Genomic DNA, 17,888 nt, shown 5'->3' on the forward strand with positions numbered 1-17,888 from the left:
GCAGGACAAAAGGTCGGCAAAACACCGTGAGCCAAAGGGACTGTACTATCCTATGTCCAAATGGTCAACTGCTTACCAGATGCTATAAAATATTATAAAATCCAACTGCATAGTAAATAGCTTGAAAGAAAGACTTCATATATTGAAATTTGTCCAGTATATCATTTTGAAAAGGTAGCTTTCTTAACGTACTTCTGCTCAGTGATTGGTCACAGTCCAATCCAATCATTTTCACAGAATTTCCAAATTGACAATACAGAAACAGCCCTCGTGGCCCACCTCTCTCGGTCAACCATGAAGCCTATACACCATAATCCCATTTGCATGCAATAGGTTCATTATCTCTACACCTTTCCGGTCCATGCCTGTCCAAACACCTCATAAGTGTGCTTACATTTGTTTTAGGTTCATACATTTACACCTTTCCTATCCAAGTACCTGTCCAAATGCCTGATGTCTGCCTCCTTCATCCCCCACCCTCAATGAGAAAATGGTCCGTATTTATGTTCTATGATTCTTCTATTGAAGAACCCTGCAGTTTCTTTAGTTGCATTCCTAGTTCTTTACCTCAGCTTGCTGTAAATCAGTCCTTACCTAAAACCTACAAAAACTCTTGGTAACCATTGGCAAGTGTTGTTCGTTAGCCGCAAAATATAGAATCATCTTCTCTTATTGGTTTATTTTTGTCACATGTACCAAGATATAGTGAGAAAGCTTGTCTTGCATCCTGCTTATACGATACATTGAGCTAGAATGAGATAAACAATAACAAAATTGCAGTGCAAGTAAGCAGTAAAGTGAAAGATCATAACGAGATAGATTGCAAAGCGGAAAGTCCATCTTATCATACAAGAGCTCCATTTCAATAGTCTGATAACAATGGATAGAAGCTGTTCTTTACTTACGTCACTGGCACACAGGGCAGCAATGAAGATCCTCCATCTCTGTCCTTGGCCATCTTCTCTGTAGCGCTCCAGCTGTGGTTCAGGGTCCTCGTTCCATACAGTCGCATGCACGTGTCGAAGGAACTCTTGTAGAATGGAGATGAGAAGTTTCTTTAGCCGGAGTGTGCTGAATCTGTGAAATGCTTTGCCATGGGCAGCCGTGGAGGCCAAGTCATTGGGTATATTTAAGGCAGAGGTTGATAGATTATTGATTGGTCAGGGCATGAAGGGATACAGGAAGAAGGCAGGGGACTGGGGCTGAGAGGAAAGTTGGATCAGCCATGAAGAAATGCAGAGTAGACTCTCTGGGCCAAATGGCCTAATTCTGCTCCTATATATAAGGGTGTAATGGATTCTTCATTGCTATTGTAAGGGTCACTAGCGAACTTAAGTGTAGAAATCACTTAAGCAACTAAAACTAAAGATTTATTCCAGAAATTAATCAGCAAAACTAACAGAATTCTGATGAACTTGAATCTCTCACAATACACAGAAGAACTTGTCTGAGTTTCGTGAGACAAGGAACCACAAACTAACTAACAAACAGAAAACCACTTTTTAAAAAAATGACCCCAGGTTGTGACAGATGTTTCTGTAACAATTTTGTTTTACCAGTCAGGTTTGTAATCCCTGAGCTGAACCCCCGAACCTGGAGGACCAGTGGACCACAATTAGTCTGTCGTCTAACCTTTGATCTGTTTGGCATGGGGGATCTACTCAGACTCCAGCCAACATAGCTCTTCGGGTCATTGAGGTACGCAAGCCTCCAAACCCAGTGACAAGGTTGTCGTCCTCTTGGAGGAGAAGCTGACCTCCAGCCCGGTGATATGTGCTTTCAGGCTTTTTGCATCTCTGCCTGATAAAAGAATAACAACACAAAGCTATCAAAAATAGTGCAGGTAAATGAGAAAGTGCAAGATCATAACGAGGTAGATTGTGAAATCAAGAGTTCATCCTATCGTTATGGGTGAAATATATACTGTATCCAGTCGCTGAAGGGTTCCATAAAACATGTTAAAAGCAACACACACAAAATGGTGTCGGAACTTAAAAGGTCAGGCACCATCTATGGAGAGGGATAAACAGTTGATGTTTTGGACCAAGACCCTTCATCAGGAATGGGAAAGGATATCCACATCTCCCAATCTTACCCCTTTCTCCTCTGTGTGTGAAGTACAGATCTCCATTTGCCATCTTTTCTTCATCAGGTCCTTAGTGTTAGGGAGCTGTCATCTTTCTGAGGGAGTCATAGAGTCATAGAACAATACAGCATAGAAACACAACCTTCGGCCCATCTAGTTCATGCCAAGCTATTATTCTGCCTACTCCCATCAGACTGCACCCGGACTGTAGCCCTCCATATCCCTCCCGTACACGTACTATCGAAATTTCTCTTAAGTGTTGAAATCAAACCCTTTATGGAGAGGCAACATCTCGGTTACAACACTTACCAAAACCAGGAGAGTTGGCAGCCTCTAAAATTTAGGGATTGGGATTGGCCCTGACCCTGACCCACTGGAGAGTCATCAGGTGTTCATATAGGAACATGTAAGGAAGGAATGAAACAAGAGCAGTGATGTTTTGATCTCATTTCAAGACACACTTGGAGCCAAGTGTTCATTTTATAGATTAAACTCCATCAAGCCAGACTGATGAACCATCTGACTCGGTCCCAAGCGGTTGCTGGAGCACCGAATCCAGTGATTGAACCCCAGGCCAGATTGAACTCCCGTTGGATTAGTGTCACATTTACAGTCATAGAACACTACAACACAGACACAGGCCCTTTGCCCCATCTAGTCTGTGCTAATTCTGTCTCGTCCCAATGACCCACATAGCCTTCCAAACCACTCCCATCCATATACTTATCTGAATTCATATCCACCACTTCTGCTGGCAGCTCGTTCCTCACTTTCACCACCCTCTGAGTGAAGAAGCTCCCTTTCAGGTTCTCCTTAAATACTTCACCTTTCACCCTTAATCCATGATCTTTAGATCTAATCTCACCTAATCTCCGTGGAAAAAGCCTGTTGTACTTACCCTATCTATACCCCTCTCCATCAAATCTCCCCTCATTCTCCAACACTCTGTTAAATACAACCCTGATCTGCTCTTTCAGTTTAAGTTTTCATCATGTTTGGTGTATTGGGAGACCAGTGCCAGGAACACTGGTCCTGCTAACCTGAGCAGTTCACATGTATTAACCACAAATTTACCTGGTCCATTTCCAACCCACCCTCTCTCTTTGCGATCTCACTGTCTCTATTTCTGGAGACACATTATCTACTGCTGTCTGTTATATACCCAGGGACTCTCACAGCTACTTCGACTATACCTCTTCCCACCCTGTCACTTGTAAAAACGCCATCCCCTTCTCCCAATTCCTCTGTCTGTGCCGCATCTGCTCTCAGGAGGAGGCTTTTCATTCCAGAATGAAGGAGATGTTCTCCTTTTTCAAAGAAAGGGGTTTCCCACCATCCACCATCAACACTGCCCTCAGCCTCATCTCTTCCATTTCACGCACGTCTGCTCCTACCCCATCCTCCCGTCACCCTGCCAAGGATAGGGTTCCTCTTGTCCTCTCCTACGATCTTACCAGCCTCTGCCGCCAGCAAATAATTCTCCACAAATTCTGCCATCTCCAACGGGATCCCACCACCAAGCAAGTCTTTCCCTTCCCCCACCCGTACTTCTGCTTTCCACAGGGATCACTCCCTACACAACTCTCTTGTCCATTCATCTCTCTGGCACTTATCCTTGCCAGTGGACTGAGTGCTACACCTGCCCCTACACCTCCTCCCTCACTTCCATTCAGAGCCCTAACAGTCCTTCCAGGTGAGGCGACACTTCACCTGTGAGTCTGTTGGGATCAATTTCTATGTTTGGTGCTCCCGGTGCAGCCTGCTGCACGTCGGTGAGACCCAACTTACATTGGGAGACCACTTTGCTAAGCATCTACGCACTGACCACCAGAACAAGCGGGATCTCCCAGCCACCCATTTTAATTCCATTTCCCATTCCCATTCCGATATGTCTATCCACAGCCTCCTTCACTGTCGAGATAAGGCACACTCACGTTGGAGGAACAACACCTTATATTCCGTTTGGGTAGTCTCCAACCTGATGGCAGGAACATCAATCTCTCAAACTTCCAGTAATGCACTCCCCTCCCCCATCACTATTTCCATCCCCCTTTCCCTCTCTCATCTCCTTACCTGCCTATCGATTCCTTCTGGTGCTCCTCCCCCCCCCTTTTCTTTCTTCCATGGTCTTCTGCCTCTTTCAACTGTCAACTTCCAAGCTCTTCACTTCATCCCTCCCCCTTCAAGTTTCACCTGTCACCTCCCTCCTCTCCCCCCACCTTTTAAACCTGCTCCTCAGCTTTTTTTTCTCTAGTCCTGCTGAAGGGTCTTGGCCCGAAATGTCAACAATACTCTTTTCCATAGATGCTGCCTGCCCTGCTGAGTTCCTCCAGCATTTTGTGTGTTTTCTCTTGTTTGAAATCAGTTCATGTGAATGTTCTGGAGAATGAAAGGATGTCTCTGGACCTGTACTCACTGGAATAGGGGGGTTCTCATTGAAACCTATTGCAGTCTTTGGGTATATCTAATGTGGAGGTTGGTAAGTTCTTGATTAGTAAAAGTTTACAGGGAGATGACAGAAGAATGGGGTTGAGAAGGATAATAATTTGCAATCAATTTTAGGAACAGATTTGATGGGCCAAATGGCCTAATTCTGCTCCTGCGTCTTATGGTCTAGTGTGTCTTTGCAATTCTAATACAAGCATCTAACTTGGAAGTTGTTGAGTGTGTCATTAACCCTTTCATTCCTGGGATCATTCTTGTGAACCTCCTCTGGATTCTCTCCAATGCCAGCACAACTTTTCTTAGATCAGGGGCCTAAAACCATCCACGATACTCCAAGTGAGGTCTAACCAATGCTTCATAAAACCTAAGCATTACAACCTTGAGTTTATGTTCTAGTTCTCCTGAAATGAGTGCTAACATTGCACTAGCCTTCCTTACCATCAACTCAACCTGTAAGTTAACATTAGGAAATCTTGCACAAGGACTCCCAAGTCCCCTTGCACCCCTGACTTGTGAATTTGCTCCCTGTTAGAAAATAGTCTATAGCTTTATTCCTTCTACCAAAGTGCATGACCATACACTTCTCTACACTATATCCCATCTGTCCCTTCTTTGCCCATTCTCTTAATCTAAGTCCTTCTGCAGACTCCCTGCTTCCTCAGCACTAACCGCCTCTAACTCCCTCACCTTCCTACCCTCCTTTTGAATACTGCTGTAAGCTACTTCTGTAAGTGTGTTCTTGATATTTATTTATTTATTTGTCTGTTTATTTGCTAATTAATTAATTAGCAGTGTGGAATAGGTGCTTGCGGGCCCCTTGAGCCAAGCCGCCCAGCATCCCATCGAATTAACCCGTCAATTTGAGCTTATATTTCCATTTCAATCTTTATTGGACAACGTTTCTCCGAAACCTTGTGGAACAGCTCTGCTCGATAAATAGGGGGACGTTGTGGGGCGAGGAAAATGCATCTTAACTTCAGTTGAAGGTCAAATAGAACTTTCTGGACAGGTAAGAAGAGAAGGAAAATGCTTAGATTTATCAGTCCAGAAGCCCCACTGCATAAAATCATGAAGAACGTCTTTGGTGCAAACGTGCTCTTTAATCGTTAAGTACTCTAACACTCATAAAACCTTCAATCTGTTGATTTTCCAGAGACAGGATTTGGAACACAAGCTACGTATATTATCCTATCAAATTAGAGTGTTTTGCTACATTCATCTACAGAAAAGGTAGTAGAAACACATTAATAAGTCAATACCATAATTAGTATGTCAATACCATAACCTTCGGTGTGGCGGGTGGATATACTACTCTAGCAAAGGAGGTGTAAGATGCTCCGTCCCTCCACTAGCCTGCATGTCTCTCTTTGCCCCCTCCACCAGGGTCATGTGAAGCCATGGGAGCAGGTGGTGGATGGCTGTATGAGCAGCTGGTGCATATCACAAGTCCTGGCGACCACTGACACCAAGCAGACAATCTTGAAGAGTAATGACTGGGATCACTCATCTTGTGAAGAGACTGCCCAGAAGAAGGCAGTGGCAAACCATTTCTGTAGAAAGGTTTGCCAAGAGCAATTATGGTCAAGGAAAGACCTTGATCAGCCACGGAATATGACATGGCACGTAAAGAAGGAACCATAGCACTTAAAGGAAATCCTTTTGCATTTGTACAGGGTCCTGGTGAGACCATGCAGTTTTGGTCTCCAGGGTTAAGGAAGGACATCCTGGCTATAGAGGAAGTGCAGCGTAGATTTACAAGGTTAATTCCTGGGATGTCCGGACTGTCATACGCAGAGAGGTTAGAGAGACTGGGTTTGTACATGCTGGAGTGAAGGAGATTGAGAGGGGATCTGACTGCAATTTATAAGATTATTAAGGGATTGGACAAGATAGAGGCAGGAAATATGTTCCAGATGCTGGGAGAGTCCAGTACCAGAGGGCATGGTTTGAGAATAAGGGGTAGGTCATTTAGGACAGAGTTAAGGAAAAACTTCTTCTCCCATTGAGTTGTGGGGGTCTGGAATGCACTTCCTCGGAAGGCAGTGGAGGCCAATTCTCTGGATGCTTTCAAGAAGGAGCTAGATAGGTATCTTATGGATAGGGGAATCAAGGGATATGGGGACAAGGCAGGAACCGGGTATTGATAGTAGATCTCAGCCATGATCTCAGAATGACGGTGCAGGCTCGAAGGGCCGAATGGTCGACTTCTGCACCTATTGTCTATTGTCTATAACTATTTGCTTTTCCGTGAAGTTATAAAGTTGTTTCTGTAACAGAGCCATTCAAATCACACAGCATTGAAACAGACCCTTCAAGCCAATGGTGGGGAGTGCTGGTTTGTGTTTCAACATCTCTGCTGGGCCTATAATATTGATGCAACTATGAAGGCACATCTGCAGCTACGTTTTATGTGGAGTTTGAGGGGATTTGGTACGTCACCAAAGTGTTAAGCAGATTTCTATGGAGAGCATTCTCGGTGGGTGCATCATTGAGAGGCCGTTGCACAGGATTGGGAAAAGCTGCAGAACGTTGTAAACACAGCCAGCTCCATCATGGGCATGAGCTCGTTCACTCTGTGCCGAGCCGCATGATGTGGGCGATCATGGTCTTTCCATGACCATGACTGTTCTTGGCAAATTTTTCCATAGAAGTAGTTTGTTATTGCCTTATTCTGGGCAGTGTCTTTACAAGACGGGTGACCCCAGCCATTATCAATACTCTTCAGAGATTGTCTGCCTGGTGTCAGTGGTTGCATAACCAGGACTTGTGATAAGTACCAACTGCTCATATGACCATCCACTGCCTGCTCCCATGGGTTCACATGACCTTGATCAGGATAGGGCGGGGGGGGGGGGGGGCGCTAAGCAGGTGCTACACCTTGCCCAAGGGTGACCTGCAGGCTGGCAGAGGAAAGGAGCGCCTTACACCTCCTTGTATGTAGGGACATATCTCCACCGTGCCTTGGGCACTAGCCTCCCTTTTATGTTTTGCAGCTTCAAAACATTCAACAAATTCAAAGAAAAGCAAGAAAGTCAAGGGAGATGCGAGTCTAAATTTGTTCTTTAAGTAAGGCGCTTAGGTATCACGTGGTAGAGTCATGATTTATGCGATTTGCTTATGTTTTCATATAACCCATAATGAATTATTTAAACAAACAAGAACGCTTAATCAAACAATATATTTATGTTACCCAAATACTTCCAAAATATTAAATGCACAATACTCCCCACCATTGAAAACATCTTCAAAAGGCGATGCTTCAGAAAGGTGACTTCCATCATTGAGGACCTGCAATGCCCAGGACATGCCCTCTTCTCCTTGCTATTATCAGAGGGAAGGTACAAGAGCCCAGATACACACATTCAATGTGTTAGGAACAGCTTCTTCCCCTCCACCATCAGATTTCTGACAGGACAATGAACCCATGAACACTACCTCACTATTTTTGCTCTCCTTTTGCACCAGGTTTTAAATTATTTTACATTATTGTAATTTATAGTACTTTTTACGTATTTCACTCTACTGCTACTGGAAAGCAACAAATTTCATGACATATGTCAACGATAACAAACATGATCCTGGTTCTGAAGCACCCATTTATATCAATCCTCTCTTCATCCTATCATATTTTCCCCATTTCCCTCACTAGGGAAATACAGTGGCCAGTATATCTACCTGTCTTCAGATCCTCCTGCAACTTGAGCAGTTTTGATTTTCTTGACCTTCTGTGCTAACAGCCAACATTAGGTGGTAAATTGGATGTAGGATGGGATGTTCAACCAGCCTCGAAGTAGATTGTACAATAATGTCTAAAGCATGCTAGAAAAGTGGGGGGAGTGAAGGATAGAACCATTGTAGCCTCCCCTTTCATTGTAGTGTGCATTCACCAAAAGTGAATTCAGATTCAGGTTTATTTGTCACTTGTACGTCGAAACATATGGTAAAATGCACCATTTCCATTTACAAACAACTCACCCAAGATGATGGTCCTGATAAAGGGACTCGGCCTGAAACGTCAGCTGTTTACGCTTTTCCATAAGAACGTAAGACCTTGGAGCAGAATTAGGCCATTTGGCCCATCGAGTCTACTCTGCCATTCAATCATGGCTGATCCTTTTTCCCCTCCTCAGCCCCAGTTCCCAGCCTTCTCCCCATAACATTTGATGCCGTGGCCAATCAAGAATCTATCAATCTCCACCTCAACACCTGGCCTCTATGTCTGCCTGTGGTAACAAATTCCTCAAATTCACCCCCCTCTGGCTAAAGAAATCTCTGTTTTGAATGGACACGCCTCTGTCCTGAGGCTGTGCCCTCTTGTCTTCAACTCCCCCACACTGGGAAACATCCTTTCCACATCTACTCTGTCTAGGCCTTTCAACATTCAGAAGGTTTCAGTCACCATCTCTTCTCATCCTTCTAAATTCCAGCAAGTACAGGCCCAAAGCCATCAAATGTTCCTCATGTGATAACATTTCACTCCTGGAATCATTCTTGTGAACCTCCTCTGAACCCTCTCCAAGGCCAGCACATCTTATCTTAGATAAGGACCCCAAAACTGTTCACAGTACTTAAAGTGAGGCCTCACCGTTTCCTTATAAAGCCTCAGCATCACATCCCTGCTCTTATATTCCAAACTTCTTGAAATGAATGCTAACACTGCATTTGCTTTCCTCACCACTGACTTAATCTGCAAGTTCACCCTTATGGTGTTCTGCACAAGGACTCCCTTTGCATCTCAGATTTTTGAATTCTCTCCGTTTAGAAAATAGTCTGCGTGTTTATTTCTTCTACCAAAGTGCATGACGATGCATTTTCCAACATTGTATTTCATTTGTCCCCTTTTTGCTCATTTTCCATAGATGTTGCCTGACCTACTGAATTCCTCCAGCATCTTGTGCGTGTTGCTTTGGACTTCCAGCATCTGCAGATTTACTCGTCTTTTGCATGCCTAAGAATTGTGCGGAGGCTACAAACAAATTAAATCTCTTGCTGTTTAATTACGGTGTGGGCATTATTGGGTAATTCCACTGTCAATCATGCCTAGTAATCTTCCTGGACTTGATTGACAGGGGAGTTATCCAATCATCCAGATACTGTAATTAAAATATTAAAAAAGCAGTTGCTGGAAATCCAAATTAAAGACAGAAAATGCCGGAGAGACTCAAGAGGTGAGGCAGCAATTCACTTGGATGTTTCCCGGCTTAATGTTCAGCATTAGATTTTACCACATGTACTTTTCTTAGAGTAACAGAGTCTTAGAATACTACAACACAGAACCAGGCCCTTTGGCCCATTTAGCCATGCTGAGCTGTATTATTCTGCCTCATCGGATTAACCTGCAGCTGGACCATAGCCCTCCATATTCCTCCCAGCCACATAGCTATCCAAATTTTTCTTAACTGTTGGAATCTTCAGTGGGAATATGTATAACATAATTTGAGTGGCCACTTGAAGTTCAAAGTAAATATACTATCAAAATAAACACGAGAAATTCTGCAGATGCTGGAAATCCAAAGCAACACACACAAAATGCTGGAGGAACTCAGCAGGTCAGGCAGCATTCAGGGAAATGGGTAAACAGTTGACCTTTCAGTTCTGAAGAAGGGTCTTGTTGCGAAACAATAATAATAATAATAATAATAATAAGCCAGTTTATTATTGTGAATAATGGACACGAGATTTAGGAGGTACAATTGCATGGTGGTCAGCATAATGCTATCACAGTGACTGGGGTTCAGTTTGTGCCGTTTTCTTATGCAGTTTATACGTTCTCCTCATGTCTGCATGGGTTTCCTCCCACATCCCAAAGGCGTATTGGTTAGGATTAAACTGTGGGAATACTACGTTGGTGCCAGAATCACGCCATAACTTGCAGGTTGCCCCCAGCACATATTTGCCTTAAGGAGCAATATCACAACAAGATAGTTTGTAGGGTCAAGAGTCCAACGAATGGTAATTGATAACAGCAGCTGAGAAAGCACGAGATGGAATCCAGGAGTAATGTTGGTATTTCTTAAGCAGGAACCTCACTGGTATCCATGGGATTAGTGAAGGAGCATCTCGTGAGTGCTTTAAGCGTTTCTCTGATGCTCTCCCTATCCAAAGCACCACTTCAGGCTCCTACACCTCCTCACTGATGATACTAATGAGAAGGGAGAATGAGAAGAGGCCACGTCCTGGATGATGAAGGTTCTTAGCGATGGATGCCGGCTTCTTGAGATATTGTCTTTTGTAGATATCCTTGATGGTGCAGAGGGTTGTTCCCAAGATGGAGCTGGCTGAATCTACAATCCTCCGCAGCTTCTTCCAATCCTGTGCGATGACACCTCCACGCCAGACAGTGATGCAACCAATCAGAATGCTCTCCACACTACACCTGTAGAAATTTGCCTCACCAAATCTCTTCAAACTCCTAATGAAATATAGCCCTTCATTGTAATTGCATCAATATGTTGAGCCCAGGATAGATCTTAAGAGATATTGCAGTTGAACACCCTTTACACTGCTGACCATCAATAAGAACTGGTGTGTGTTTTCCCAGTTTCTGTCCTGAAGACTACAATCAATTCCTTGGTCTTACCGATGTTGGGTGCAAGGTTGGCTTCCCCACTAGGCAGAGGATAAGGGACAAAGTTTTGGGGCTAGCATGGGACTCAGGGCAAGAAGGATTGGAACTAAGGCTTGGGATTCTTTCAGCCAGAATGGGAACTGATGGCCACAGAATTACGGAGAGGTGTGGAAACAGGTCCTTTGGCTCACCAAGTCTGCACCAAATCAAGCATCCAATTCCACTAATCCCACATTAATCCTCTACCTACAATCTCCTTAATCCCTCAGATTGTAGCACATACCTACAAACAAGGGGAAATTTATTCACCTCTCCTCTCCACTCTTAGTCCCTATTCAAGGTTTAGACCCCAAAAGTCAACAGTTCCTTTCCTCCAACAGAAGAGTTCCTCCGTCAGATTAGATCTGGTAAAGTATTGTCACACATACTGAGATAAGGTGAAAAGCTTGTATTGTCCATACAGATCAAATTATTACACAGTGCATTGAGGGAGAGCAAGGTAAAACAACAACAGAATGAAGAATGAAGTGTAACAGCTACAGAGAAAGTACAGTGCAGGTAGACAATAAGATGCAAGAACACAACAAAGTCGGCCTTGTACTAAGGAACCATTCAGTAGTCTTACAACACTGGGACAGAAGCTGTCTTTGAGCCTGATGGTACATGCTATTAGGCTTTTGTATCTTCTGCCCGATGAGAGAAGGGAGGAGAGAGAATGTCCAAGCTGGGTGTGGTCTTTGATTTTGCTGGCTATTTCACTGAGACTGCAAAAAGTACAGACTGAATCCATGGAAAGGAAGCTGGTTTCCATGATGTATTGAGCTGCGTCCAAAACTCTCTGAAGCTTCTTGCGGTCACGTGCAGAGCAGTTGCCGTACCAAGCTGACATTCAGCCAGGCAGAATGCTTTCTATGGTGCAGTGATAAAAGTTGGTAAGAGTCGACAGAGACGTGCCAAATTCCTGAGGAAGTAGAGGCATTGATGTGGATTCTAGCATCTGCAATCCCTGCTGTCTGATCTCCAATATTTGGACTCAAGTTTTTTCCACTGATGGAGTCCCAGAAGGATGACATTTGTTAACTGCTCCAGAGTACAAGTACAGGGTCTGTCTTTCATCATATTCAGGAAACAGTGATTGTATTTAATTTGGTTTATTATCACAAACATACTCATATATATTTAATGTACTGTAAAGGACTAACAAAAATGTTGGCAAGCAATGAAAGCAGAAATTCCGTCCCCAGTTTCCATCTATAAACTCTTGGAGCTTTGCAGTAGCAATTTATTAGTTGGCTAAATTATTTGCCTGTTTTCTTCCCAGTTAGTTAAAAAAAAAAGCAAAATGTGTGACAATATATGAAAGGGATAGATAAGATAGAAGCAGGAAAGTTGCTTCCACTGTTAGGTGAGACTAGAAGTAGGGGAAATAGCCTCAAGATTTGGGGGAGTGAATTTAGGATGGAGGTGAGGAAGAACTGCTTTTCCCAGATATTGGTGAATCTGTGGAATTCTCTGCTCAATGAAGCAATGGAGGCTACTTCATTAACTATATTTAAGGCAAGGTTGGATGGATTTTTGCATAGTGAGGGAATTAAGGGTTATGGGAAAAAGGCAGGTCGGTGGAGATGAGCCCATGACCAGATCAGCCATGATCTTATTGAATGGCAGATCAGGCTTAATGGGCCAGATGGCCGACCCCTGCTCCTATTTATTGTGTTTTCATGTTATACTTTCCTCATAGCAACACGCACAAAGTGCTGGAGGAACTCAGCAGGTCAGGCAGTATCTATGGAGAGGAATGAACAGTCAATGTTTCAGGACTGGACAGGAAGGGGGAGAGGAGGTACAAGCTGGCAGGTGATGGGTGAAACCAGATGACGGGGAATGTGGGTGCATTGGGGAGGGGTGGGGTGAATTAAGAAACTGGGAGGTGATAGGTAGAAAGGGTTAAAGGCTGAAGAAAAGGGAATCTGATAGGAAAGGACAGTGGACTATGGAAGAAAGGGAAGGAGGAGGGAGATGATGGGCAGATGAGAAGAAGAGAAAGGAGTAAGAGGGGTGGCCATTCTGGCTGAATGGGGAAATGGAAATCAGATTTAATATCACAGGCAGATGTTGTCAAATTTGTTAACTTGTTAATAGAGCGGGAAGGGTGATGGGGAGAAATAACTTGAAGTTAGAGAAATCGATGTTCATGTCACCCCACCAGGTTGATGGCTCCTCCAGCCTGAGTGTGTTTATCAAGGCAGCAGTGGAGACCATGGGCCAACGTGTCAGAATGGGAATGGGAAGTCGAATTGAAATGGATGGCCACCTGACCTTTGAGGAAAAAGGAGGAGGATGATGCAGCCCCCTGCAACACCCCCTCATCGATATGTTCAGACTGACCCTCTACCTCATTGCTGTTTTTCTTCTTGATCTCTCCTCTGCAATTCCTATAATATCTTGAGACTTGTTGCTGTCTGCACAGATTTGGGCTGCTTTATTTTCAGTCCGGTGAACTCTCACAGACCTCCCTGTATTACAAGTGTAATGTCCGCCCTGAGGGAGAGCAAATGTGCACATTATTTTCCAGATGTGATCACTCAGGCTCTCATATGATTGGAACTTCTTTACTCAGATTCTTTTGAAACCATTTCCCTTGATAATCAAACATGCGGAAATCTGCAGATGCTGGGAATTCAAGCAACACACACAAAATGCTGGTGGAACGCAGCAGGCCAGGCAGCATCTATAGGGAGAAGCACAGTCGATGTTTCGGGCCGAGACCCTTCGTCAGATGCTGCCTGGCCTGCTGCATTCCACCACCATTTTGTGTGTGCCCCTTGATAATCGTTGCACATAATCAGAAGTGGAGCTGATTTATTACTGTCGCATGTACTGAGATACAATGAAGAGCTTATCTTGCATACTGTTCATACAGATCAGATTACTACACAGCGCATTGAGGCAGAATAAGGCAAATCAGTGATGATGAGGCCTCTGTTGGTCACAGTTGACCAAGGATGTTGTGTCCTAGGTGTCTAGATACGTACACTATCCTGTCCAGTACAATATGGAGAGCAAGCTTCACCTCTTCACGCATCTGATGGACCCAAAGGAATGGCAGAGACAGCAGTTTGGTGCAGGAGTTGCCAGTCAGCGTTGAACCCAATGTAGAACCGCCATAGGGACTCCCCTTTGGGATTTTTCCCTCAGGATTCACTCCAGAAGCCTTCCACATGAGTGGGTATAGCCGCAAGGCAGTGGGGGTTTGAGATCAGAGTTTTCCTTCTCCTCGATGAGCTGCCAACCGTGGCTGACGAGCCCCATCTGTCCAAAGTGACTGGTTTTAAGGTGCCAGTAACCCACCTTTGCCCCTTCTCCAGTCAGTAGAAGCAGTTCTACCAGCCTTAGTAGTTAAGCTAGGCATGAAGGCCAGGATCTGGACTTGGTTGTCAGAGGAGCATAGCATTGGGAGCATGTAATAGGTAGTGGGAGCTTACCCCCATGACTACCTCCAGCTATAACAACCTTAAGGAACTGGTAAAACAATAACAATACAGATTAGAAGATAAAAGCTACAGAGAATGCATAGAGCAGGTAACCAATAAGGTGCAAGTGCATAAAGATGCATATCATGAGGTCAAGTGTCCATCTTATCATACTAGGGAACTATATATAGTTAGAGATCATTTGTAAAATGTGTAACTCAGGTGGTTGATGGTTGGGTTGAGCGGTTCTCTGTTCTTGGCAACTTACTTGCAAATGTTTTGTTACCCTACGAGGGGACACCATCAGTGCGCTGTTAACGGTGATGTCCTCCGAATGCTTGGCCTTTTTATACTTATCAATCAGCTGATTGGCTGCCATTATGGAAACGCAATTGTGATGTGGGGAAGAAATCTGACTGGCCATGGCCTGGAAGCCTGGGTTTCCATGAACAATTTGATGACTAAGCACGTGGGCCTCAATCCTATTTATGAGCCAAGGCAGGCAAAATTCTAGAGGATGCACCACAACCAACAGCGCACTGATGATGACTGCTCACGTGGCGATGAAACGTTTGCAAGCAAATTGCCAAGGTCAGAGTCCAACTCAATCCAGCTGACTATGTATGGTTCTGATAAGAGCTGTCCTTGATCTCAGCAGTATATGCTTTCAGGTTTTTATTATCTTCTGCCCGAGGGGAGAGGAGAGAATGTCTGGGCTGGTTGGGATCTTTGACAATGCTGGCTGCTTTACTTGGGTACTGAGAAGTATAGACAAAGCCCATCTACCTCTTATTCCCAGTGCTGTCTCCTCCCTCAGGGGAAACCTCTCCTGGACCTGCAGCTGCACACTTTGCCTCGCTACTCACTGGAGGAATGACTTGTATGTTTTTCAGCTTGTCAGAACAAGCGCAGTTCACTTGTCATTTACTGCTTCCTTACTGGGAAGAGATTAATGAGTTTCTGACTTCATTTCGCGCAACTGGTACACCCCACAAAGGTCAACAATTTGCTGTACCTCCTGCTGCACGTTTTCATGTTGCAAAAGATTCATTAGGATTTTAATTCTATTTATATTAGGGCACATCAGGATCAGTCCCAGTTAAGCGGCAGCTCTAGTGAGCCAAAGTCATAGATTCAAGGAAAAGTACAGCTCAGAACCAGGCCCTTCATCCCATCTAGTCCATGCTGAAACCATTTTAAACTGCCTACTCCCATCGATCTGCTCTGTGACCATAGCCCTCCATACCCCTATGATCCATGTACCCATCCCGACTTTGCTTAAACATTGAAATCGAGCTCATATGCACCACTTGTGCTGGCAGCTCGTTCCACACTCTCACAACTCTCTGAGTGAAGAACTTTCCCCTGTTGTTCCCCTTAAACTTTTCACCTTTCACCCTTAACCCATGACCTCTGGTTGTAGGTTCACCCAACCTGTGGAAAAAACCTGCTTGCATTTACCCCATCTATACCCCTCATAATTTTGTATAACCCTATCAAATCTCCTCTCAATCTTCTGTGTTTGAAGGAATAAAGTCCTAAGTGTCATGGAAATAATTTTAAAAGTATAAAACAGACAAACGACCTTTCAACTGAGTACCTATTTCAATATTTATATAAGATACAGAATAAAGTAAAACACAGTCAATACCTCTACAGCACTCTAAAAATGTGTATTAGTTCCTAATTCTTCAAGGCTTCAGTCAGAGAAAGCAAAGGAAAGAAAAGCTCAAACTTTTTTTTCCTTCTCTTCTTTATATCTGCTCAGTTAGGACAGTAGAGATGCCAGGCAGGATGGTGGAATGCTCCTCTTGTGGGATATGGGAAGGCAAGGAGACCTCCAGTGTCCTTGATGACCACAGCTGAGAGAAGTACATCCTGCCACAGCTTCTAACAAACTGCATTAAGGAGTTGGAGCTGGAACTGGATGAACTTTGGATCATTCAGGAGGCTGAAAGGGTGATAGGTAGGACACACGGAGAGATAGTTACACCCAAAGTGCAGGACATAGAAAAATGGATGAGAGTCAGGATGGGGAAAGGCGTTAAGGAGCCAGTGTAGAGTACCCCTGTGGCCATCCTTCTCCACAACAGGTATGTCACCTTGGATACTGTTGGGGAAGGCATGGTTGATCTGATGGAGGAAAGTCACAGTGGTCAGATCTCTGGCATCGAGTTGCCTCTATGACTCAGAAAGAAAGGGAGAGAAGAGGCGAGATGTGGTGATAGGGGATTTGTTAGTTAAAGGAATGGACAGGAGTTTCTGTGGGTAAGAACGAGATTCCTAGATGCTGTGTTGTCTCCCGGGTGTCAGTGTCCGGGATATCTTGGGTTGAGTCCTCAGTATTCTTAAGTGGGAAGGTGAACAGTCAAAGGCTGTGGTCCATGTAGGTACCAGTGACAGTTCGGGCGAGGGTCGAGGTTCTGCATTGGGAGATAAGTGCTAAGAAATCTCAGGATTGCTACCCACGCTATGTGCTAGTGAGGCCAGAGATAGGAAGATTATACGATTTAATATGTGGCTAAGGAGTAGGTGTAGGGGGACTGGCAAAAGATTTTTGGGTATTTGTGCTCTGTTCCAGGGAAGATGGGACCTACACAGAAGGGACTGTTTGCAACTGAACAGGAGGGGAACTAATATCCTAGCAGGATGGTTTGTTTAAACTAGAGTTGCAGGGGAATGGGAACCAAAGTGCCAGAACAGTTAGTGGAGAGGTTGTGGGGGCAAATGTTGGCAAGTCCTCAGACAAAATTAGGAATCTTGAGCATGGTACGACTAGTGTCCTAAGCTGCGAATATTTCAATGCAAGAAGAAACGTAGAAAAGGCAGATAATAGCGCTGAAGATGAGGTAGCTGGTTTACAAAACAGAGGCTGTTCTAGGGCAAAATTGCAGACACAGGATGAATTGCATTGTAAAAGGCAGACAAAATCGAAAAGGTGAATACAGGACAAAAGGTGTTGTATCCGAAAGTGCACAGTACATGGAATAAGGTAGATGAACGTGTAGCACAACTACAGATTGGCAGGTATGATGTATGCATCACTGAATCATGGCTGAAAGATTGTAGCTGGGAGCTGAATGCCCAAGGATACACATTGTGTCAAAAGGACAGGCAGGAAGGCAGAAGGGGTGGTGTTGATCTATCGGTAAAAAATGAAACCAGATCATTAGAAAGAGGTGACGTAGGGTCAGAGGGTGTTGAATCATTGTGGATAGAGGTAAGGAACTGTAAGGGTAAAAAGACCCTGATGGGAGTTGTAAAAAGACCCCCATACAGTAGTAAGAGTGTGGCCTACAAATTACAATGGGAGATA

At 44.3% G+C, this 17,888-nt stretch overlaps 1 protein-coding gene across 3 annotated transcripts in view; it reads left to right on the forward strand.

Annotated features, from left to right (window-relative positions):
• Positions 1 to 17,888, forward strand: part of garnl3 (GTPase activating Rap/RanGAP domain like 3) — a 457,411-nt gene that overhangs the window by 428,783 nt on the left and 10,740 nt on the right. The window lies entirely within an intron of this gene.

This window comes from Hypanus sabinus, chromosome 18, assembly GCF_030144855.1.
Source record: "Hypanus sabinus isolate sHypSab1 chromosome 18, sHypSab1.hap1, whole genome shotgun sequence".
NCBI classification, from domain to species: Eukaryota; Metazoa; Chordata; class Chondrichthyes; order Myliobatiformes; family Dasyatidae; genus Hypanus; species Hypanus sabinus.